General features: G+C 45.0%; 1 protein-coding gene across 3 annotated transcripts in view; it reads right to left on the reverse strand.

Moving 5' to 3' along the window:
- Positions 1–25,683, reverse strand: part of SPRTN (SprT-like N-terminal domain) — a 349,183-nt gene that overhangs the window by 91,884 nt on the left and 231,616 nt on the right. The window lies entirely within an intron of this gene.

A 25,683-nucleotide genomic window follows, 5' to 3' on the forward strand; every position in this document is an offset into this window, starting at 1 on the left:
CTTCGAATGGATTGTGTCCTCCGACATATTCCTCATCTTTAATAGACTGCCACAGCAGTATTTGTTTTGGTGGAGGGAGTAAGAATTTATCAACGGTTTTTATGAACAGAATGAGGACAGCTTTTCCAAAGCTTCCATCCTGACTGAGGGAAACATCAAGGCAGAATTGCTTCGTGAAAGTGGGTATTGTAGACCACATAGCTGCCTCACAAATGTTTTTAATAGGAACACCTCTTTGCAGAGCCGAAGAGGTAGCCATGCCCCTGGTGGAATGGGTCCTCAAGCCTTCTGGAGAATTCTTGCCTGCCAGCCTGCAGCATTTTGAAATTGCTAGAATAATCCATCTTCAGGTTGAACTGGGGTCCTTCCCATCATCTATCTTCCTCTCTACCTGTGGTGTTGCCCAGGGGTCTAACCTCTCGCACTGGCTTTTCAACCAATAGCTGGCAAGTCTCGCCCACTGCATTGCCACTCTATGCTCACATTTCCAGTGCTAAGCTGACAACTCATTTTCAGGCTGCCCTCGGCCACCTCCACTCGCATCTTGGATTGCCTAACTGCCATTCAAGATTGGTGTGCCGCCAATGATCTTTGCCTGAATGCCAGCTAGACTGAGATCCTCCTCATCGGCACACCGTCTCCATCCTTTCCCCTCTCTCTCTGGCCGGCCTCGCTTGTCCCTCCTCCCATCCCCACCCGCGAGGCTAAGAACCTCAGGGTCATCTTTGACTCCACACTTTCCTTCTCCTCCCACATCTCAGAGGTCTCTAAAAAGTCAAACTTCCTACTGCACCTCCTCAGAGGTACTCTTCCTTTCCTCTCCTTCCCCCAGAAGCTCACTGTCTCCCAAGCTCTGGTTCTCTCTAGGTTGGACTATTGCAACAGCCTCTTTCTAAAGTTACCTGCCTCTACTCTTCGCCCTCTTCAACTAATCCAGAACAGGACTGCGAGACTTGTCCTTGGCCTCAAGCCCTCGGTTCGTATCTCTCCAGCTCTGAAATCTCTCCATTGGCTCCCAGTGGATGCAAGGATTAAATTTAAAACCCTCTGCATTGTCCACAAGGCTTTCTGGGGCCTGGGTCCAAAATAGCTTCAGCTATCCATCCGCAAATACCTCCCCTCTCGAGCCCTTCGCTCCTCTACCTCGAACTCCCTCAGGGTCAGCCGTTTTTCAAAGAAACGAGCTGGGGGGGGAGATCTCTGTCTTCGGCTGGGGCCTCCCTCTGGAAAAGCATCCCTGCCACTCTAAAGCTTGAGGAGAACCATCTCCGGTCCTGGAAGCACCTCAAGACCTTCCTCTTTGCATCTGCCTTTGCTTCCCCTTTGCCCTGCTGATCCGCTCTCTTGGCACTGTGCACCTGGCCACCCTCTGTCCCCCGGGCCCAAGTACCGGCTCACCCTGCCACCCTTCTGCACTGCCTCCCGGCCACCCCTCGCACTGGGGACTGTACCTGTAACCCCCACAGTCCCCCACACCCCGTTTTTCTTCTTTTATGCACTTATCAGACTTACCCAGTTCTGCTGCCGTAAACACAGCTCTTGCCACTTGCTGACCGCACTACCCCTGTTATTGCTTCATTATCTATTTATTTGTATTCATTATTATTTATCTGTTCTCCTCTGCTCTGCACTGTCTACTCTCCCCCTTTACCTTTCTCATGCACTTGCACGTTCTCAATGTCACTGGGCCTAGTAAGATCGTTGTTTTTGTTCTCCCCCGTTTCCCCTCCCTTGCCTTGTCGCGCTCTAAAACACTTGTGTACGAGCGCAATACAAATAAAATAGCATATATCATATGTTGAGAAGGTCTGCTTTGTTACGGCCTGGCCCAGTTTGTGACCTGAATAAGCTATAAAAAGTTGATCATCCAGACAAAGTTTGGACAATCTAGAAATATAAAAGCTTCGAGCTTTACGTGGATCTAATTTGTGCAACCTTGCTTCCTCCTTGCTAGGCTGAGGTGGAGGATAGAAAGTGGGTAACACAATATGTTGTCCTACATGAAAACCCAAAATTATCTTAGGCAAAAATGAAGGCTTAACCTTCAGGACGACCATGTCATTGTGGAATACTCTAAAGGGTGGTTTAGGTGATAGTTGCTGCAACTCACTCACTCTACGGGCTGAAGTTAGCGCTACCAACAAAACGATCTTGAACGTTAGTAACCTTAATGGACATGAATGTAGTGGTTCAAATGGTGCACACAAGAAATGTTAACACCAAATTAAGGTCCCAAACGGGTACCTGAAAAGAAGATGGAGGGAACACATTGGTGAGTGCCTTCAGAAATTGCATCACCAGTGGTATCTTAAAATATGAAGTTTCTTCAGATGAGCACCAAATAGCCTTTAATTGTTCCAACATGGAGCCCCAGATTGGCTAGGTACAGTTAGAAAGGATAACACCTCTGCTGTTTTGCATAATAAAGGGTCTACATTCTTGCCCCTGCAGCAGCTGCAGAATTTGTTCCAACGGCAGTGGTACAAGGACTTTGTTACTGGCCTTCTGGCCGAAAGCAAAATCTCCATTACGTCATCCATGATGTCCCAATCCTTGTATCTCAGCCTCTCAGAAACCATGCGTGAAGGCTGAGTGTCTTGACCTCTGGATGGAGAACCCAACGCTCCTCTTGCGAGAGAAGGTCCTCTTTGTGGAAGACATATTAGCGGGCAGATGGACATGTCCAGAAGGACCTGGTAGCACGTCCTCCTGGCCCAATCGGGGCGATTAGGATCATGTGTCTCCCAAACTTTCTCAACCTCCGGAACATGAGAGGAATGAAGGGGACGGGAGGAAACGCGCACAGTAGTGGACACTCCCAGTCCACCACGAACACGTCTCCTAGCACAGTTCGCACTTCTTGTTGACATTGGTCACAAACAGGTCCACTTGAGAGGTTCCCCAAAGGATGAAGATCTCTTGAAGGACTTCCTGAGCTAGTTCTCACTCCTGGGAGACTGTGCTCTGCCTGCTCAGAGCGTCCGCTGTTGTGTTGTGTTCTCTCCGGCTAGGTGAACGGACAACAGGGAGATTCCTTCTTGAATTGCCCAGTACCAGAGCTGCACTGCCTCTCTGCACAGTGGTAGTGACCCTACTCCTCCTCTCTTGTTGAGGTAGTACATGGCCACTGTGTTGTCCGTCGTTATCAGGACATTCTTTCCCCGAACAGAGGGCAGAAAAGCCTTCAGCGCAAGACTGATTGCTCTCAGCTCCAAAAGATTGATGTGTAGTTTGGACTTCGATAGAGACCAACGATCTCTGATTGTTGGCGTGGGCTCCCCACCCCGTGAGTTAAGCATCCATCACGACTGTTATCTCCGGCCATGGTTGCGAAAAATCTTCTCCCTTCATAATGTTGTCCTCGCAGACCCACCACTTGAGATCCTGTGCGACCGTGCTTGGAACCTGAATTCGGTCAGACATGTTGCCCGAGAATTGAGACCATTGTGTCCTGAAAGCCCATTGAAAGGATCCCATTCTCAGGCGAGTGTCTGGCACCAGAAACATGCAGGATGTCATGAGGCCAACCAACCTCAAAAAGTAGAAGGCCGGGAGATGCTGGGCACTATGAAACTTGGAGACCAGCTGCAGAATGTCTTGAGCCCTCACCTCGGGTGGCAAGCTCTTTCCCAAGGATGTATCCAGTACGAATAGCAGAGGGGCAAGGTGCAGGTCTTGGAAGCAAGACCACATACAGCAACAGAGGTTTGAATCCCAGATCTGCGTGTAGAAACCTAACTCAGGTACGGTATTAGGCGGGTTATAAAAAAAAAAAAGAAAAAATACAGCCCGATGAACTGGAGCTTTTGAGATGGTGTCATATGGGACATCCTGTAATTGAAGTCTGTGAAGAGAGTGGCAGGTGAATTTGAGACGATACAGGACTTGTTTGGGAGAACGTGCCCTGATCAGCCAATCGTTCAGGTAGGGGTAGACATGAATCCCCACTCTCCAGAGACTCGCTGCCACCACCGCCATCAGTTTGGTGAAAACACTTGGGGCGGAGGGCAGCCCGAATGGCAGAACTCGAAACTGATAATGAGAACCGCCAATGGCAAACCTCTTCTTGGGCTTGAGTTTGATTGGTACATGAAAATGAGCATCCGGAGGGTCCAATGACACCATGCAAGCTTCCCCGTGCAAGCAGCTCAGTACTGGAATGTCCTACAACAGCTTAAGGCGCCATACCCGCACCTGGCTCCGTCGTAATGACCTTTGAAACCTGAGACCTTGTGCATTGCGTACTGATACCATACGCACCTATCCACTCGATCATGTAAAATGTACATAATGCATCTCCTGTTTGTAATATGTATCTATATGTAAAGTAAAGAATGTATATAATGTAATTACTGTATATAACACATAATACCAACATGTGATAACACTGTAACCAAGTTCTAAGTGCCCAGCTACCCAAGGGTTTTCTGGTGCCCTATAAATAAACAAACCATCCAATCCTGGAGTTGGAGGGCCTGAAGGATCTGAGAAAGTGTGACCATCTTGAACTTGTCCTTCCTGAGGAACTTGTTCAAGTATCTCAAGTCCAAGATGGGTCTCAGTCCTCCCTCCTTTTTGGGGATTAGAAAATATGGAGAGTACCATCCTTTGTTCTGCTCTGCTACAGGCTCTATAGCACCCATCTCTAGCAAGGTCAAAATTTCCTGCACAAGAAGGGGATCTGGAACCTTCAAAGAATGGCTCTCCGGTGGATGGTTCTGAGGTCTTTGAATGAAGGGAATGCAGTAACCTTGGGCTACGGTTTCTAAAACCCAAGCATCCTAAGTAAAGTTTCGCCATTGTTTCAGATGCTGAGACAGTCTGCCTCCCACCGGGGTGTCGTGACTCAAGACCTCCGAGAGGTTTTGAGGCAGCAGACGCAGTGGCTGTTGGTAAAGATGCCTCTGCTTGAGCGGGCTTTGCACCGCTCTCTCATCCACCACGAGGGAATTTTCTTTAGCCTCTTTGACAAGCCATCCCTCCTGCTCTTCCAACTGAGGAGTAGTAGTAAAAAGATCTATCCCTCCAAGAAGGGCCACCGGGGCGAAAAGGCTGAGGCTACCCAATAGTGTCACCCAAAGATTTAACTGCCCCCTTTGAGGTCTGCAGCTTCTCAAGGCTTTTGTCAGCCTTGCTGCTAAAAACGTTGAGACTCGTCAAAAGGAACGTTAAGAAGTCTAGACTGCACGTTTTAGGCAAATCCAGATTTTCTTAACCATACAAATCTGCGAATTACGGTGCTTGCCGCCATGGCTCTGCTGATGTCAGCAGAATCCAGACCCGATGGAAAAGGCTGGCACATGGGATCCTTGTCGTCCCTAACAATGGCCAAGAAACCGTCTCTTTCCTCCCGTTCAGGAATATGCTTAGCCGCCATAGAAATGCAGTGTATGAAAACTTTGCTAAGGCACATGTGGAGTTGGCCGACGTCATGCTCCCCGCGAAAAATACTTTTCTTCCCCATCCATCTACCCTTTTGACATCCCTATCCGGTGGGATGGTTGGATAAGGTGCTTGTTTTGAGGTTGCGGTTGCACCACCAGACTTTCTGTGATGGGGTGTTTTGATAAGTAGTTGGGGCCACTACTAGATGGGTGGTATTTTCTTGTCAAGCCCTTGTTTACTGTCGGTCTTGACTCTGGCATCTCCCAATTGGCACTCACCCTTTTCTGAAGAGCAATGTGGAAAGATAAAATGGGATCCTTTTGCGGACCTTTATCAAGGATGTCTGTTAGATCATCCTGCTCGAAGGGGAGGGCAGGCCTGCTCCATCCCAGGTAATCTACTACCTTAGAACTCAACTGCCTGTATGAGGCATCTGCATGTTCATCGCGGTTTTACCAAATTCTAATACTGGTGAAGTGTCTACTCCACTGGAGTGTCCACTTCACTGGCTGTTTGCAAATTTTCATACTGTAACCCAAAAGGCGCGTCATTATCAGATGGCTCATTGTCCTCATAAATAGAGGTTAGTGACTTAAAGTAATCCTTTCTTGGTAATGGAGGGAAAGTTTTCTCTGGCAAGGGCGTTGAAGGTTTAGAAAATGTTGAGCTTGCCGCTCGAGGAGTCGATGTCTTCGATGAAGATGTTTTCGACTTCGATGGTGCCATTGGTGTCGATGGGCCGGTTGGCATTGATGGCACAGCTGGCATTGAGGGCACAGCTGGCATCGCCGACCTGCACCTATTTTTTGACTTGTGACTTGAAGGATCCTTCTCACTGTGTCAAGACCTTGATGGCTCTCGATGTGGCTCTGGCCTTCGTCCCGGGCTCGAGCCTTTTCCTTACCAACTTCAGAAGGCGCGGTGGGAGCATGGCTTGTCAAGGGTTTTTGCTTTTCAAAATTTGAGCATTTGTAACCTGAATGTTTGCCATTCGGCAGGAGTGGAGGCCTTTGGGGGACAGGATATAGGAAAAGAGTCACACGAAGATGTTGAAGTGGGTGGCTTTTGATGCCTCCTCTTCGACTTCCTTGACAAGGAGTGGTGGGAACGACTCTTTGACCTGGACCTGTTCGCCTTCTTTCTTTCGAGGAGAGTTGTCTCTCGCATCATCAGAAGGTGTAGTTGATGGGGATTGTTTAGGGTTTCTACCTACCGCCAATTTCCCCTTACGCTCCTTCAGAGCTTTTCCAGTCACCGATTGACATTTCGAGCAGGCCGAGGTCTTGTGCTTCACACCGAGGCACCACAACCATACTCGATGTGGATCGTTAGCAACCTCTTGGAACTGCAGTCTTGACACTTCTTAAGCCCGGTCTTCGGGGTAGATGATGATACTGAAGCGCAACGTAGTTCTCCAAGCATAAAACGGAACTGAAGCCAACAGGTGCTGCACATGCTAAATATGCCTTTGATGACATCATTCTGAAAACGGAGGTACTAGAGGGATATCGAGTCAACTGCATCGACGCACAGCACCCTCTGCCGAATATTTTTTTCCGAAGAAGCTGAAGCTGGACATTGAATATCAAAGACGAGGAATACGTGGGAGGACACACTGCATTTGAATTTTTTTTTTATCTCTTAATTCACGGGATCTGTGTCTTGATTTTGGATAATATTTTATTGCAATTGCCGGATCATAAGAGATTCAGTTGCCCGCTTAATAGCTACATTGGTGATGATCTTTGTTGTTTATGAAAACTCTTCAGAGCCAATTCCCAAAATCACTCAAAGAAAAAAAAAAAAGACATCTTCCATGGAAACGGTACACACTTGGAGAGAAAACTACAAGCCTGTATCATATCAAATCCCTACAAAGGCAATATAGAGCCCATCCCTCCCCTCTATTCCCAAATAAATTCAGGCTCCCTAACATGACTGTCCTCCGAGTAGAGCTCACCTGTTATCCAAGCTGTTTCGCTGTGGTTGCATCACGAAGGGGAAGCTGGCCAAGACAGCCACAAACATGGGGAACACTTCCTGCAGAGCGTAGGAAGGAAGGAAGAAAAGAGCAACATTTAGGTGAAGGGAGGCCAATGACCAAACTGGAGGTTGTTGTACGTGTGTCTGAGTAGCAGCGGCCAAGAGATGTTGAAAGCCCACAAGACCAAGGACTCATGTAAACTAGAGAAGAGGGCCCAAAAGGGTTTATATCTAGAAGTAGTGACAGAGTCTTCTCAACTCCAGTTGTGATGAGTGGCCCATCGCCTGCCTCAACAGGTCTGGGCAAAGCGAACCCCGAATCCTCCGTTGAGGCCATATACCTGCGAGCTGTGGTGGGCAATTGACCCCTAGTGTCCTTGTGCCTGAATGGTACTTACGGACATCATGAGGACTACAGAAATCTGCATCACAGTGGCCACAGTGCAGCTAATGTCTGATCTGTAAGTTTTAAGGGGAATCTCAGGTCTTAACCTGGAATCAGGCCAATGGCCCTCATAAGGGATCATGGTCTAAGCACATCAAAGGCAGGCCATGCGCTTTAGGACGGACGGACACACACACACACACACACACACACACACACCCCCCCCCCGTTCTTTTGCTGGCACACACATTTTGCCAGCATGTAAAAATGCTAAACTAGACTACTGCAACAGCCTAAAGTCGGCAACTCACTAACAAACAAAGAAACTGCAAATTGTGCAAAATGGAGCTGTTCGTGCAATATGTATACTAGGGAAAAATGCCCAGGTTTACGATGAACGCCGTAGGCTGCACTGGCTCCCTGTGGAGGAGAGAATACAAGGCAAGGCAAGCTCCCTTGAACACAAGTGCCTATCAGGCAATCCCCCGTACCTCTGCTCACGCATTAGAAAAGCCCCATCTAACACAGATGGAACCCTGAAATGCCCATGCTTTAATCTTAAAAAGCTAAGAGGCACCAGTTTTGGCCAATGGGGTCCCGCAATGTGGAATGCAATACCAAAAGCTCTGAGATCAATACCATCTCGGCCCCATTTCAAAAAGAGAATGAATACTTCTCTATTTGACAAAGGTAACGCCTATGCCACGCACGGCTTAACAAATCCCTTCTCTGTCTCAATGTTCCTCATCTGTCTTGTGAGCGAGCTGAGGCCTCCGGGTTTGTGGCGCTATACAGATTTGCCACTGTTGAGTACCAAGCCGGTTTGCAAAATGTCTCAGGGTATCCCCTAGCAATTGCAGTACCATTTTTATGAGTACTTCGCAAATTAAAGCAATACCAGAGAAAGAACATTTTTGCAACTATAGATGAGCATATGCCTACATATTTCAACCATTGTTGATGGTTTTTGTATTTAAGTAACTAGCCTTTAAATGAGTATGTAAAACGTTGCACTTTTTATTGCTGCTCCTTAGGTACATTCTTTGCATCTCATGCACTTCAGCATGTAGCAGGCACGGTTTCAGTATTTCATGGTGGAAAGGAAAGGGACTTAATTTCCCCAATATCTATAGGGTGACGTTGGCTTTCGGCGTCAGAAGATGCCAAACGGGCTTAATTAACTTATGTCGGCACAAACGCTCTGCTTGACTGCTGCTCTGTGGGTAGAGCTCTGCGCAATTGTCTTCAAAGGCACTAGGCGTTCTGTGTTTTGCCCAGTCAACCTCACAGAGGAAGGGTTTGCACTGGATGTATGTATTAGGCGTTTGGCATTTTTTGGGTGGCATTTTGTTAAGTTAGTAGCTCAACCTAACAGAACTTTCTTTATAGAAGCTAAGACAATTTATAACTCCTGTGTTTTGCGGCTACTATTAAAAAATATCCTGATTTGGCACTTCAGCATCTCTGCAGTCCTCTGGTCTTATTAAAAAATGGCCAGTGCCTAGCTGCCCCCCGAACGAGTTTGATCTTCTCATTATTGTAGACTTAAATCCTGCCCCTGTTCTTGGGTACGATCAACATATTTTAGACTCAAACAAAACCTTCTATCTTCTATAAACGAGGCTTCACTTGAATCAGATAATCAGGATAAGTCCCAAGAACAAGGGAACAATATCAATGGCATTCCTCCATGCCAGAAACTTGTATGTCACATGTGACTCCGGAGAATGCCGTGCTGGGTGCCGCCAGCTATTTCTATAGGAGAAACAATTTTTATATTTGAAACACTGTTTAGATGTAGGTATTGAATTGGCGAGTCGCGCAGGGCCAGCAAGGTAGTAGCTACAGTTCACTGTCCCTTGAATTCATCCATAGAAAGCTCAATTTTATCATAAATGTGATTTATTCAGATTCTGATGGCGAATGTCTGCTTGCAGCCGACATGTGTTTCGACCACAGGCCGTCTTCAAGGCTGCCATTTCAAACATGGGTTAAACAGATATCATCAAATATAACCATGTTAGAAAAATGAATAAACAAATATGTAAAATATAATTTGTCGTTACATACCATATTTGTAAATGTGTGGTCAGCAGGATTGGCAGAGCAAACAGACAGAAAACATGAAATATGTTATTTAAGCAATGTTTGATTCATTAGTAAAGTGATAGGTCTATTGTTCTACTATTGCATATCACTGATGCTATATGTTTCTTATCTTGAGCAGAGGGATTGGCTATTTACCATTCCATGGTGCTCATACAAGCATACAAGTATCCCCATTATAGGTGATTATTATCTGGCAAAACAATTGCTGAATGTGCACTTTTTGACTTTAAAAGCTCATAAAGGCATTGCTTTAATAAGTTGCAAGCAATATTGTATTGATGTGATGTCCCCATGCAGTATCACACGACATTTCTCTGAAGAGTGGATTAGTGGCCATTTAGATGTGTAAGCGCCTTACAAATGAAAAAGAAATAATAAAATAAATAAAATAAGTACTCATGAAACATTCAAATAGGCATCAATTAATACACGCTCCATACCTGCAGACACCACAGAAATATCTGATCAAATTTTATATTACAGAAAACAGTTTTTCAGGTTAGTTTTTTGGTTCAACTGAAGCATCCGCCTGCCCCCTCCTTGAGACAAAGCAAGTAACGAGTGTTCATCAAATGTGTTCTTGCATTCAGTTTTTTGGGGTGTCATCTCCCCGGCTGCATCTCACGTCATTTGTAGGCATTGAGGAAGGGTGCCCACTCCATTTCTCTGCTTGAGGTGATCTCATGGAGGGCCCCTGTAATGTTCTCCATCTCAGAGTTCTTTAGCTTTCCAGGACCAGGTTGATTCCGATGGAAGAGTCTGATTTCCAGCTAATGGAGATGCAGACCCTTGCTGCTAGTAATAGGTAGTGTGTCATATGTGAAGCCCGTTTCCGATGATTTTCCTGTTCTTCCAGGCCGAATATAGTACCTGTCTAGGGTCGCACTCTCGGGTGATCCCGTCTACCTTTCTGATCCGAGCTAGCACTCCTTTCCACTATGCCTAGGTTTTCGGGCACGACCACCACATATGCCAGTAGTCAGCCTGGGACACCACATCCTCTCCAACATTGGGGGCTAGTTTGTTCAAACATTTTGGAGAGTCTTGTGGTGTCGTATTGTCATTTGTGCAACAATTTTAGTCTGTGGAGTTTATACTAGGCTGAAATTGAAGTTTTGTGTGCTGATCTGTACATTTAAGACCATAGTCTGTCCGAAATAGAGCCCATGTCATTCTCCCATCTTTTTTAAGGCAGTCGGTTCTGTTTCCTCGACACTCAGCAGGGATCTATATAGCTGTGAGATGAGGCACTTGGTTGCAAGGGAATCACATTTTCTCCATTGACGTGTGAGGTCTCTCTGGGTTTTTTCCTTCCATTTCGAGGTTAGCAGCGCTCCTTTTAGTTGTAAAAACATGAAGGCTCCCAGGGGTTTGGTTTGCAGGCCTGTTTCCAAGTCTTGGATAGAGATGCATCCATTGGCTTTAATGAGCTGGCCCACTCTTACAAGACCTGCTTCATATCATTTCTGGTAGCAATGGGGGTCTTGAATTTCATATGTGGGGCGCCCATATACAACTCATGAGGGATGGCCATGTCTTGTGACACTTCATTTCTTCCTTGTTCCACCATAGCTGCAGGAGAGATCCCATCTCAAAATGGATAACTACCTTTTTGGGGAAGGCCTTCTTTGGTGCCCAGAGCCATTCTCCAAAAGTTACAGGACGCAATAGGTGGTTTTCGATGGCAACCCACTGTTTCTGTTTGCCTTCTCTCAGGTGTGGCACCAGGGGCCCGAGTTGGGTCGCTCGATATTATGTGTACAGGTCTGGGAGCCCTGTTTCCCCTTCCTCCTTCGGTTGGATTAGGGCACTGTAGGCTATCTGCTGTTTTTTCCCTTGCCATAGGAATTTGAGGAGCATTGTTTTCATGTCTGTAAAGTGTGTTCGTGGGACAGGGATTGGGAGCATCTGGAACTGGTATAGGATTTTGGGGAATATCACTATTTTTATGGCATTCAGGCAGCCCAGCCATGATATCGTTAGCTTGGTCGACCTTTCCAGATCTTTAGTTATTTCTAAAATTAGTGGTGGGAGATTTGCCTCACATAGCTCTTGTGTCCCTTTAGTGACATTCCCAGGTATCTCAGACTTTGATGTGTTGTGGGGTTCCCCATGTAGTAGTTTTTCTTTTGTCTGGGTCAGCCCTACAGTTAAGGTGCGTAACGTGCCTTTTTACGCATATAATAAGGAAATACGGATGATTTATTTTACTACTGCGTACCATGTACGCTGGATTTATTAATTAAAAAAATACTTTCTGCCACTAGATGGCACTGTAGCAAGCAAGCTCCTGCCTTGAGGCAGGCAGACCCTTCCCTTGACAGTCTCTCTCTGAAGCATGTATCCTAATGAGTGATCTCAGTGAGGGGGAGCGAATGGGAGCGGTGCTTTTTTTGTTTTCCCCCCATTACCATTCGTATACTTTTATTTTAAAAAGAAACCGCTCCGGAGCGCTCCTTTTTAAAGTAAAAGTATAGGAACGGTTGCAGCACTGCTCTGTCTGATGCAGGCTGCAGACAGTTGACAGATGGCAAAGCCTTGGCCCACGTCTGCACATTGAGGGTGCAGTGCCATTCATTTCTGCACGTGCCCCTCACTATGCGCAAGCGTGGGCCAGTGACCAGCAGCCTCTGTCGGAGTTGGACTGCGCCAGGCTTTGAACTTACCTCCTGCAGGCTGCGTTGCCAGACAGGTAGGTAAAGGGGGTCACAGACTGAGGCCAGTGTAGTGGGTCGGGAGAGAGGAACGGTTCAGTGCCGTCCCTCTCTCCCGACCTGAGCATTTTTTATTTCTTTTTGGTGCGGGCAGGAGGGAGGTCACAGGGCCAGGCCAGATGCTGGGTCGGGAGAGAATGACGGTTCAGTGCTGTCCCTCTCTCCCGACCCGAGCAGCATTTTGTACTGCACTGCAGTAGTAACGTGCATAGTACGGGCGGGGTGTCAGGCTCCAGCCAGGCCAGGTGACTAGTGGGTCGGGAGAGAGGGATGGTTCAGTGCCATCCCTCTCTCCCGACCTGAGCATATTGGACTGCACTGCAGTAGTCTGCAGTGCAGTACGATATGTCTGCAGTGCAGTGTGCAGGCAGGAGCTCAGGGGCCAGCCAGGCCAGATGATTAGTGGGTCGGGAGAGAGGGACGGTTCAGTGCCGTCCCTCTCTCCCGACCTGAGCATTTATTATTTGGTTTTGGTGCGAGCGGCAGGTCACAGGGCCAGGCCAGGTGCTGGGACAGGAGAGAAGGAAGGGTCAGTGCTGTCCCTCTCTCCCCACCCGAGCATATTGTACTGTACTGCACTGCAGTAGTCTCGGTTCAGAGGATAGCGCCCAGAAGCTGCGTGTTTCCACGTCTGAGGCAGTGAGAGACTTTTTGGGCCAATATGGGCCAGTTTTATGAGTTACTTAACTATGCAGATAGTAGTTTTGACCAGTGTTGCCAAATAAATATTCATTAAAATGCTCAGGTTTTGTCCCATTTGAAATAAATACCTCCCCCTTGGGTAAACAGTGTCACAAAAGGAATGAATTGCCATTTGCAACTGTGGGCCACTTTTTCATTGGTGCCCAAGACAATGTTATGGCCCAGTCCGACCGTAGGGGAAAATGAATACAATTGAGAGCAGATGGGTAAAGCTGGAGACCACATGAACCCAGAGCATTTGCAGACTGAGGGCATCCATTGCTGTTCTTACCTATGCGAGCATAGCCAGGCGCCTAGAAGCTATCCAGCAACCTGGCACTATAAAATTCATAAAAAATAGAACAAACACACAGGTGAATAATTAAACTGCATTGCACTGGGTAACGCAAGCAACCCCGGCACCACCTTTTTAAAATAATATAATGGGAAATGCAGTACAGCTCTAAGTAAATGTTTATTAAACATGTTCAAAGTCCTCTGTAAATGGAAAGTGATTCTTACCTTAATCCGGTCCCAGGCAGGTGGTAGAATCAGAATAAAACTTTAAAGCTGCTACTTTCACGAAATACTTCCATCACCTTTCTGCAAATTGCGCTTTAAAATATACTTTGATAGTTGGTCTCCAGACAGTGGGGGCGGGGGGTAGACTGGGGCAGAGCCTCCAAGTGTACCCCGTCTATTTTCTGAAGTTGCCCCTGACAGCCCTGTCTCTCCCTTCCGGCTTGCATTGCGCACTTCAACGACTCCGGCCAACCCATTTTGCTTTGGCCTGAGCCAATGGCCGGGCCCCACAACCATCCCTTGGGGCCCCGTCCTGATTTCCTGGCATTTTTCCTTTCTAGCTCCTGCTGCATCATTCCCCCCTCCCCTCTTCTCGTTCACTTGGGCTGAGTTGATCATCTCATTCCCCTGGGGCCCTCTCCCCTTTTTAGGCCTTTGTGTACCACTCTGAGGCCCCCACTCCTCTGTTCCCGACCTTGGGTTGGGGGAGGGTGGGAATTACTTTGGCCGGGCAGGTATTATTAAAGTGCATAGAAGTAGAAGGAATCTGGCATGAAGTACTATCTAACATGGTGGTAAAGTGTGTTGAAGGCATTTCATAGCCAAGGCGGCGGCAGAACAGAGAGCACACTCACAAACGGAACCTGGAAGGTAGGCATTGACCACACCAGTAAGTGGCAGACTGCAATATCAGGAGAGGTGACCAAGAAGGAGCCCTCTGCTGTTGCTACTAAACGACCAGGCACATATGGGGATTATAGAGGGGTGGATGTGGAGGGGTGCTGTTTAAATGTAAAGTAGCAATGCAGAGAGATGCATACAGATGTTACCAAGCTTGGGGTGAGGTATACACAATTTACCCAAGTAGTCTGTTCTTCACTGGATTACCATTTCCGGGAGTGAGTTGGTGTCTTCCTTTCCCCCAAGTTAGCTAAATTGTTTGTGCTTCTGTAGCTTCCTACATTTATTAATTGATGCAGTCTGTGGGTCCCGGTCTCCTTTTGTGAACAGTCAGATTTGTATGCAGTTCAGGCCTAAGTTAAGAAAACAATCCCCCTGGGTCACTGCACATTAATGCCTTCTCGTAGACCTCTTTATACCAATGTTTCCTGGTCTTCATAGGTATATGGTGAATAAGCAGCAAAACCAGACTATCAGAGGCCCTGCTGGACCAACCAGTACTCTGACTCCAAAGAGCTGAACTAAAAGTGGGGAGGTGGGCACAGAGGCCCATGTACTTAGAACTTCAAGTACATGGGAAAGGAATCCCACTAATTGCAGAGATTAAGGTCTACACACTTGGCACTACTCTTACTATCTGGTTGGCATTTTAAAAGCATTGCCAGGAAGGATCTTTATTATGTTATGAATAGTATGCTATAGCCAGTTTCAAAAGCTCAAGCTATGATAAGTTTTGAACAACTTTATGTTCAATTGCATAACTAATATAGAATGAAAGGTCACGTCAGGAAGGGTGGTTGAATTTGTTCATGCTGTTTTCCAGGTAAGAACAAGGTGCCTGGCAGTGGCAGAAGTCTAGAGAGAAGCAAGAAAAGAAATGCAGAGGGAGGACCCCTAAAATGGCTACAAAGAGAACACTGCTAGATTTCTTTGCGCCTAGTACAAAAAAATCCCAGGAAGATCCTGTACTGTTATGTGGAGCAATTGTACATGACATTATTCGCAACGTAGTTGACAAAGTTGAGCAGCAGAAAAAAAAATACAGGAGAAAATGTTAAAGATAGCACTTTTGCTGAATGGCAAGTTAGGTATCCATGGTTAGAAACAAAAATGGATGAACAAGGCAATAGGAGACTTCTATGTAAAGTTTGTGTTAAGGCAAACATTCGTAATGTGTGGGCACAGGAAGGAGCCATCGATGTTCAATTATCAACCATATCGCGCCACAAGGATTGCAAAGATCATCAAACTGCTGAACAGGAAATTGCATACCTTGTGATGTCCAACAACGATGCAGAATGTCTAGATAGTAGTGACAGTGAGGAAGATGTCAGCATTGTTGTAGAAGAGAATGACAAAAGATTGTTCAGTACAGTATTTTATGCAGCAAAAGAGGAATTGTCATCCGAAAAAGTAAATAGTTTACTTGAACTTCAAGCTAAGAACGGAGTTACTACTGTACACAGTAAAGATTACAAAAATGTAAGCTGGGATTCGGTGAAGGATGTACAAAGTAGCATTGCATCTGTGATGGAAAAACAACTATCTAAGCAACTAAAGCAATCAACTGTGTTTGGTATTATGATAGATGAAAGTCAGGATCTTAGTGTTCAAAAGAAACTGGCCATTTGTGTCCGGTACCTTGATAGTACAGGAGCACCAATTACTTTGTGTAATTTACGCATTGACGACGGCAAAGCAAGCACAATTGTAGCACGGTTGACAGAAAAAATGAAGAGTATTGGTCTTGATATGTGAAAGCTTCCATCTCTTGGAACTGATGGTGTGATGGCACTGTAGTTATGTTGGGATCAAAGACAGGTGTTGGTGTGCAACTCTGGGCCAAATATTCACCATTCCTTACACAAACACATTGTCTTGCACACAGACTCAGTCTAGCATGCACAGACTCTATGAAGAAAATGCCAGTCCTCGACAAATTTACATCCCGGTTTAATTCTTTATATGCCCCATTTCATACTTCTGCAATAAAAACAACAAAACTTGAGAAGGTGCAAGAAGTAATGGACAATCCTGTTTTAAAAATGAAAGAGACACACTCGTTGGGTGGCTTAGTATGAGAAAAGCGGTTGAAGCAGTCCACAGAAGCTACCCTTCGGTTGTAGTTTCTCTATCGCAGCTTGCTGCTGATGGAAACGCTACTGCATCTTCACTGCACAAATACTTTAGCAGCTACAAGTCAGCCGTTATTACTGCATTTATGTTAGATGTACATAATGTTGTGGGAATTCTTTGCCGGGAATTGCAGAAACAGACTTTACTATTTACTGAAATTCAGCCATTGGTAGATGCTACTTGTATAAGTCTTGAATCCTTACTCAAAGAAGATGGTGATAATTTAGGCAACTTGAGATTATCGTTGGGTTCGCCTCACACAGAGGGCAAATGTATCTCACTAAAAGGTCTAATACTATCTTATAGTTCTCTTTCTGGTGCAGAGTTTAACTTATTAAGAGAACAGTATGTCACAAATCTAATAGAAAACATTGGGAAGAGATTTCAAAATGAGGATAATGCCATTTTTACTCATTTGGGTAACTTGTTAGAACCAGCAACAGTTTTAGACAATAGTGAGTCAGAAATCGGGGAAGCACTCCATGGCATATGCACATTTTTATGGACAAGCAAAAAAAGTAAGAATTCAGTATGACAGCGAAGGCCTGCATGTTGAGGAAAATGAGATTGCTTCTTTATTAGATGGCCAAACTTTACAGAAAAAAGAATGGACTCTGTTGCGTGGTATGATTAAGGGGAGCTATAAGGGTTGCAGTATGACAAAAAATCTGCAGACGTGTTGCTAGTCTACATGGTGATTTGATGCCAAATATTGCAAAAGTATGCAAAATTGCTTTATGTCCGTGTGTAACCAGTGTAGAATGCGAAAGGGCATTTAGCACACAAAACAGGATTAAAATAAAATTCAGATGCTCCCCTAAAAGTGAAACCATAGACACTTTGATGAAAATCGTTATGTTAGGACCATCCTTTAGGGACTTTGACCCAACTACTGCAATAAAACTATGGCATGCAAGGAAGAAAAGACGTCCAGCCAGGCTTTCACAGCCATACACACCTAGACAAAAGAAAACTAAAATTAACTGAATTCTTGTAGGTTTTCTTCACCGTGGTACTTTGTTTCTGCCATGATGCTTTCAAAAGCATTATATACATTTGATAGGTGTGTGTATTAGCTAGGACACAGAAAGCCTGGAGACTTGCATATTCAATCCTCTTAAGCATGGTTGGAGCGAAAGTGGAGACTTTATTTGCCAGAGACTAAACTTCACCCCGAAACAGGACAGTCATGATGCAGATGTTTGCAACAATCTATAAGATTGTCTTTTGAAATGTAGACTGATCCATCTACCTCCATTCTCTAGGTGACAATCACACACCTATAATCAGCTTGCTTTTTAAGTGTATCAGGCTGTTTTTTCGTGTTTTAGTGTGTGATTGTGTAATGGGTGGCTCAGTTTACCTTGCTCCGAGCTACCATGTAAGCCAGTAAAAGTTGATTCTGGCTAGTGAGTAATGTGTGGAATACTTAGTGGTCAAAACAGATTACCTTGGCTCTACGTAAGGGTAACACTTTTATTTGTGAAGCGTTGCATGTTATTTTCAGAATTTGTGATGTCTGTTTTAAATTATAGGAAAGGAGACCACATGTAATATTTCCAATAAGAACAACGCACGGAACATGTTATAGAAATTGATTTTGAAGTTATATAGTTCCAAACCTTTAGCCTAGCACTGTTTTGTTGACTGCTTTCACTTCTTTCAAACTATGTAAGCAAGTTCTGTACTGTAACACTTGCTTACGCACGCTCCATCTGCAGGAAATGCTTACGCACGCTCCATCTGCAGGAAATGCATTAGTCTCAATCTATAGTAGTTCTTAACAGAGTTTCTAGGCCCAGAATTTTGAAAATGAAGCTGCGTATGTAGCATGTACTCACGTTATTTTATGGCAGAATATTGTCCGCAAGTGTAATAAAATGCTTAAAGGCAAGCCAGACAACTTTGATCTACAACTCTATTTGTCTATGGGTCTGACTTTACGTATGCATTGGGTGTATATGTTGGATACGTTTTACTCTCTTACAGAGGAGAAAACTCATTTTTACTCTCTTGAAATTGTATTTACTCTCTAATTTAAAAAATCATGCGTAAAATACTCCCACCTCAAAATCCTATCTGGAGCACTGGTCTGGGTGGCTTGGTGTCTTATATGGGAAGAGTGTTGATTTTTCTGCATTGACTTTTAGTCCTGCCCATTTGCCAAATTCCTGTATTGTCTCTGTCACACACTGGACCAGGACCCAAGCCATTAGCTAAGGAAGTAGCGCTCAATTAGAATGCTTTTTCTTTATTTTCTACGAATTCGGATTGAGCTGGCATCCAACCCCTCTCACACCCCATTTTAGAAATACCCCAGGTCACAATGGACCATGAACCAGGCCGTAAGTGGGAATACAATATTTATTCATTTTAAAATTCAAATGAGATCACACAATTTTAATATTGGGCAGCAATCAGCAATGGGGTGATAATTACAGAATAAATTATGAAATACACTTAGTTTGACCTTCTGTTATAACATATTCAGAGCACAGATGCATAGCAGCAATTTTACTGTTTGGGTAGATAGCACCCAAGTTAAGATTTCCCCCTGCAATGCTCCCTCAAACCCCAATTAATTGAATTTTGAGTGGATAGAAAAGAGCAGAAAGGAGTCAGGGGTACTAGGCAGCAAACAGAATTATCCAAACTTCCCTCACGATTTTAAACCCTTTGTAATTAATTGCATAAAATGACACTCAGAATTGCTAATAATGAATTTAAACGTGCGGTTGAATAAATGAGGTAAATATGATTTATCACAGTATCAGGAATTTAATATCACTAACAACTACAAGGCAAAGTATCAACAAAGGGCATACAGTTCAGAAAGCCACTTGATAGTAAGAACACAGTGCATCCAAAATCACACGTTGAAAAGTTGCATTTTCCACTTTTTGCAATTTTAAATGTCAGAACATTTTTTTTTTTAAAAAACTGGTGAAATAGACAGAATCGGAATGCGGTTTTTAGGCATGGTGATAGATGCACATCTCAGGGATACTACAGAAGTGAAAGACTGGCTCTAGCTGAATACCTGGATGAGATTTGTAATGTGGAAGGAGATTCGGTTTTGGGAAAATAAACAGTTAACAGAGAAAGTCTGTTTGGAAAGAAAGGACAAGTTTTACTTAAACTAGATTATCAAGCCTATAGTCTTAAAGAAAGACAAGGTACGCTCCAACATTAATTTGCAACGTTAACCTTTTTCGCTGTGAATTCAGCTCTATGTGGGAATTACTTAAATTATTCATAATATGACTAAGGATCTATGCAAGACAGAAATGAAAAGAAGAATGGTGCTAACGCTTGGAGATCAAGGACAGGAGGCACAGAGAATTCTGACAGTTTTAAACAAGTTACCAGGGTATGCATAGGATTACTTAGAGAGTAGGCGAAAGACAAAGTATCAAGATGGGGTATTCTATGTGTTGCTATGGGATGGGAAAATACTCACAATCAGCACTTGAGTTTGGAATTTGGGGCAGCCAACTGGGTTTCTGGACTCAAAGGCTCTGGCCACAGCACGGCAGGCTCTCCTAACAGCTGGGCCTGTCTGGTCACTGGATAGCAAGGGTACAGCTGGCATGCAGGTAGTGGGGCAAAAAGCCGGTCTGGTCACAGGATACTCCCAAAAGGGTACCACAGCTTTGCCCCCCCTAGTTCTTGGGATTTTTAGTGGAGTTTCTGGATCAATGGTCCTGCCTGGATAGGGTCAGCTATGCTCTGGCCTGGCAGTAGAGTCTGGAATCTTGCAGAGTGAAGTGGAATATCTGGATACGCAGGCGCTGGAAAATTCAGACGAGAGTGTTCTGTCTCTGAGAGCTTCCCCCCTTTATATAATGCAGTTGACCTCACAGGAATTATTGTTGGGCAGAACTAAGCTAGACCTACCCTAAAAACCAGATAGGTCAGCCTATGTTGGTCGCCTTCTCCAGGAGGGGACTCAGTTTATGGGGTTGTGATTAATGAGGTACAAAGCCATTGCACAGTCAATTTTTGCACAAACTCAATTATGACATAAATCGCTCCTTTTTACAATTGTGGCGCTTTTGCAAATTACATAGGCAGATGGCATATTTCATACAGAGCATGGTATTCCAACTCCCAGGTCTGTACAACATGGTTTCGCCCTTCTAATAATTATTCACAATTTTTAGTGGGAACTGCTTCACCCAAAATTCCACAATTTTAGATATAAGTACATATTATCATGGAGCATATCTCCACAAATCTTTTACGTTCCACCATATGTACTTTTCCCATGATTCATATTTACCTGGCATTTCCGCCCCCGACATGCTATGGACGGCCATGATATCTTGTTCTAAAGCCACAAAAATTACATTTAAACTGTAAAACGTTTACATTACTGCGTTGTCCGGTTGTAGAAATAACAGTTTTAAAGTGTATTCATTAAAGTAGTCTTTAGTGGCAGATGGGCTGATCTTTGTCACCAAATGTCAGTTTAGCCCAGGGTTTCCCAGGGAGTTTGTCTTTGGAGCTCCTTAGTTTTAGTGGATGGGAGGTGTCACTTCCAAAAGTAACCCGTAGGTGTCCCAGAATCTATTGTAGCAGGCTAGAGTCCAGACAAGCATGTTACATTCTCCCCATTGGTCCATTAAGAGCTTCCAGATGCTGGTCCCCTTGGGGAGATGCAAGGTCCATCGAAGCCAGGGCAGAAACAACCTGTAGGGCTGGTTCCCCAGTACAGCCAATGCAATTATTTATTTATTTAGTTTTCCTGAACCCAAAAGGCAAGGCTGTTGGAATAAAACATTTTAGATTTTAAACAAACCCCATTTACAATTCTAGGCAAGGACAGGGCCTTATTCAACATTACACTTTTAAAACAGATATTTTTCTTGTTTGCAAAAGCACATTTGGACAAATGATGAATTCTGCTGGGATGTTCCTTTCAAATTCGGTTTTCTCTTCCATCTGGATTCCATAGATTGTTTGCAGCCTTGGTCAGTTTCTCTTTCACAGCAATCTGTTCAAGGCACAGTTCCACTGAAATTGACATATGCACAGAGAGCTAGGGTTTCTTTTGAAGAGTTCACCTTGACATTTTGTAGCATAAAAGTCAAGCGGTTTTCCTTACGGCTGAGAGTAAAGTTTCTGGTGATTTCCCAGATCTTGCATGACACAGCCTGTCATTCAGTGAGAAGAACAAGTTACTTACCAACTGTAACGTTCTTTCGATTGGATGTTCCTCCCACGTATTCCTCATTTTAGATATATCCTTACCTTCAGCTTTGCTGTTTCGGAAATTTTTTCTCTCTCCACCAGAGGGCGCTCCACTCAAGGCAACGATGTCCCTCGGTGGCATCCGTCGAGTGTCGACGTCATCCGTAGTATAAATGCCTTGAGCACGCCCGTTGGCCTCAGTTCTGTTTTTTCGTTTCAGAGCCCATGTATTATAAACAAAGGCGTGCCTCTTATTGACACAAGCCTTGAAAGAATTCAGAGTGTAAACCACGTAAACTGTAATGTGGGTAGGATGGCAGGGTCGATGAGGAATACGTGGGAGGAACATCCAATCGAAAGAATGTTACAGTTGGTAAATAACTTGTTCTTCGAATGGATTGTGTCCTCCCACGTATTCCTCATCTTAGATAGACTCCCAAAGCAGTTTTGTATTGGAGGCGGGAGTACAGATGCCTTTTAGTCATGTACCGAATGTAGTACAGATTTGGCAAATAAACCTCCTTGAGATGTAGTTGAGTCCAAAGCATAAGGTTTGATGAAAGTATGCATGGATGACCATGTGGCTGCTGCACAAATATCTTGCACAGGGACACCCCTCTTAAGTGCTGTTGAAGTTGCTATGCCCCTAGTTGAATGGGCTCTTAAGACCTCAGGGGGATCTTTTCCGGCTAGCCTATAACACTCTGTTATGGCTAAAATTATCCATCTTGATACTGTTCGTTTGGTTACGGCTAGTCCCAATTTACGGCCAGTGTATCCCACAAAAAGTTGATCACACTGACTTATCTGACAATCTTGAGATGTAAAAGCTTAGAGCCCTTCTGGGATCTAGCCTATGCAGTCTTTCCTCTTCCTTACATGTGTGAGGAGGAGGGTAGAACGCAGGTAGAATTATTTTCTGTGACAGATGAAAGTCAAACTATTTTTGGCAGAAAAGATGGTTTAACTCGAAGGACAACTTTATCTTTATGAAAGATGGAGTGAGGAGGACCACTCGAAAGTGCCTGCAACTCACTTACTCTGCGGGCTGATGTCAATGCAATTAAAAGTATAGTTTTTAATGTAAGAAGCCTTAACGGACAAGAATGTAAATGCTCAAAGGGTGCACAAGTCAGACATTTAAGTACCAAATTTAAATCCCACACAGGAACTTGAAAAGGTACTGGTGGAAAAACATTGTTTAAACCTTTTAGAAATTGTATTATTAAGGGTATCTTAAAATAAGATATTTCTTATGATGAGCGCTTGAAGATAGATAGCGCTGCTACATATCCTTTTATTGTCTTAACCTGGAGCCCCAGATTAGCTCAATGTAATAGAAAAGATAATACCATTGGAATGTCACATTCAAAAGCATCCACATTCTTATCCCTGCACCAGTTACTGAATTTATTCCAACGACACCGGTACAAAGATTTTGTTGCTGGCCTTCTGGCCGAAAGCAACACCTCCATAACATCATCCGGAAGGTCCCACTCCTTGTATCTCAACCTCTCAGAAGCCATGCGTGAAGGTGGAGTATGTTGTAACGCTCACCTGATTCCCGTAGAGGCGCCGGTCTTGACTGGGCGTATAGCGTATCTTCAAAGGTGATGTGTAACACACGGCTGGCTCTTTGGGCTGGACCTCTGTGCACTGTATGTCTGACTCGAAGGGTAAGATGTCTGCAGATAGAAAATATGGGATTAATGAACTGGGTTATTGAATGTCTCTCTCTTCTTCCCTTTCTCTTCTCCTGTAGAACCCCAAAGGTTAACGCTCTCACCTTAGGTAAGTGAACGCCGTGCTCTCCATCTGCCTCGGGGCAGGGTGCTGTAACCAGTTTCTTCACTGGATAAGGGGAGCAGGCCTCTTGACTTCAGAGGACTGCTGTCCGTCGTTTACTGCACGAACGGTAAGTTTCGAGTAATTCTAATGTCTTTAAAAGTCTTTAGTAATGATGTCTCTTGTTTTGCAGGGTTCCGGCGATGGCGGATGACGGGCTGAAGTGAGTTGAAGATGGAGCCCGTGTGATGAATAGAAGCGCCTGGAAGTACGTAAGTAAGCGCTTGTTGCCTGCTTCACGATGTGCTCTAACTGTCTTTTTATTTTGCAGGTACAAGTTCGGAGCGGCTGCAGGGTGCCGGAATACCCACTGGGTTAGATGTGGAAAGGAGTAATGGCACGTGAGTATTAAAGTTCCCCAATGTCTTTAAACGCACCTTGTTTTGTCTTTCAGATGCGGGATGCAGCGCCGAAGGCCTCCGGAGCGTGCGAAGAGTTGGTAAGCTTTTGTCTTTCAGATGCCGGAATGCAGTGCGAGGCGTTGGTGACAGCCGATGGACCAGGTAAGTGAAGCGCTGTCACTGAAGACCGTAATGCTAACCTGTTCTTTCTTGTCTTTATAGGTGTTGCTGAAGACTGGATTCAGGATGGTAAGCCTTTTTCTTTAGGCCCAGGATCAGATGCAGAAGACACGATGAGCGTTCTGCTGCAGAGGATGCAGAATAACGCAAAGCAAGATTCATCCATCGGGTGTGGTTTAAATAGCCTCCTTCCATAGCCACGCCTAGGTAAGAAAAGAGTTCCTGCTTTCCAGAAGAGTTCCAGTGTTCTGAACCTAGGGAGTGGCTCCTGCCCCACCAAACAGGAAATGTAGTTCCAAACAGAAGAGGATTAGAGGCTCAACTGGCAGGCAAGTAAGCAGCATGGTCTGCTGCAGGTAAGTCCACCCAAGCATTATGAGCCTGGCGCTTCCAGCGCTGGGACTGGGCATATTTATGAGCCTGGTGCCACTGGCGCCAGGACTGGGTCCAAAAGGTCCCAATTGGGACTGGTTGGCACTCGGAACCTGGGTTATGGATCTGCTTCCAAGGGAGTTGGGAAAACCCTGACCTTTTGGAAGCAGAGATCATGACAGTACCCCCCCTCAAGGCCCCTCCCAAACCGGGCTTCTCCGGGGGTTTTGGCTCGTCAGGAAATGTTCGGTGAAATCTTTTGATTAGGCGAGGAGCGTGGACATATTCAGCAGGTTCCCAGGATCTCTCTTGGGGGCCGTAGCCTTTCCAGTCAATTAGGTAAAATAGTTTAGATTTGGAGATCTTGGAGTCCAGAATGCTTTTGACTTCAAACTCGAGTTCTCCATCAACTAGGATGAGTTTTGGAGATTTAGTTAGTCGGGTTTGAGGTTGCACGGGTTTTAATAGAGAGACGTGGAAGACCGGATGTATCTTCATGTGCGGGGGCAAGTCCAACTTGACCGCTACTGGGTTTACTATGGTAGTGATGGAATAGGGACCAAGGTATCTTGGGTTGAATGTGCGTGGCCCTTTTAGAGGTAGATATTTGGTGGATAACCAGACTTGATCCCCTACTTGATATTGAGGGGCTTCCTTCCGATGTTGATCTGCTCCTTTCTTGTATTGTTCTTTAGCCCTTTGAAGGTGAGAAACAGCTTCCTTAAAGGCTTGGGTGATTGTAGAATGCAGGTAGTCTACTGCTGGTGTTTCAAGATCTTGGAGGGGATCCAACTCCGAGGTTCGAGGGTGACTGCCGTATAAAAGAAAAAACAGGGTTTTCCCAGTTCCCGAATGGACAGAGTTATTGTAGGCATATTCGGCTATCCAAAGGATGTCTTTCCAAGTTTTTTCAGTTTGTTGCAGCATGCAGCGTAAATACTGTTCGAGTTTGATTGGTCCTCTCGGTTTGTCCGTCGGTCTGAGGGTGGTGACTGGTCGATAGTCTCACATCAATTTGAGCCGACCGACAGCAACTTCGCCAAAAATGAGAAATAAATTGACTACCTCGATCCGAAATTAGAACCGAAGGAAAACCGTGCAGTCGGACGATGTTTTCGAGAAATTCTCGGGCCAGAGTTGCTGCTGTTGGCAAGCC

This window comes from Ambystoma mexicanum, chromosome 4p (genome assembly GCF_040938575.1).
Source record: "Ambystoma mexicanum isolate Mex_15411 chromosome 4p, UKY_AmexF1_1, whole genome shotgun sequence".
In the NCBI taxonomy this organism is placed as follows: domain Eukaryota; kingdom Metazoa; phylum Chordata; class Amphibia; order Caudata; family Ambystomatidae; genus Ambystoma; species Ambystoma mexicanum.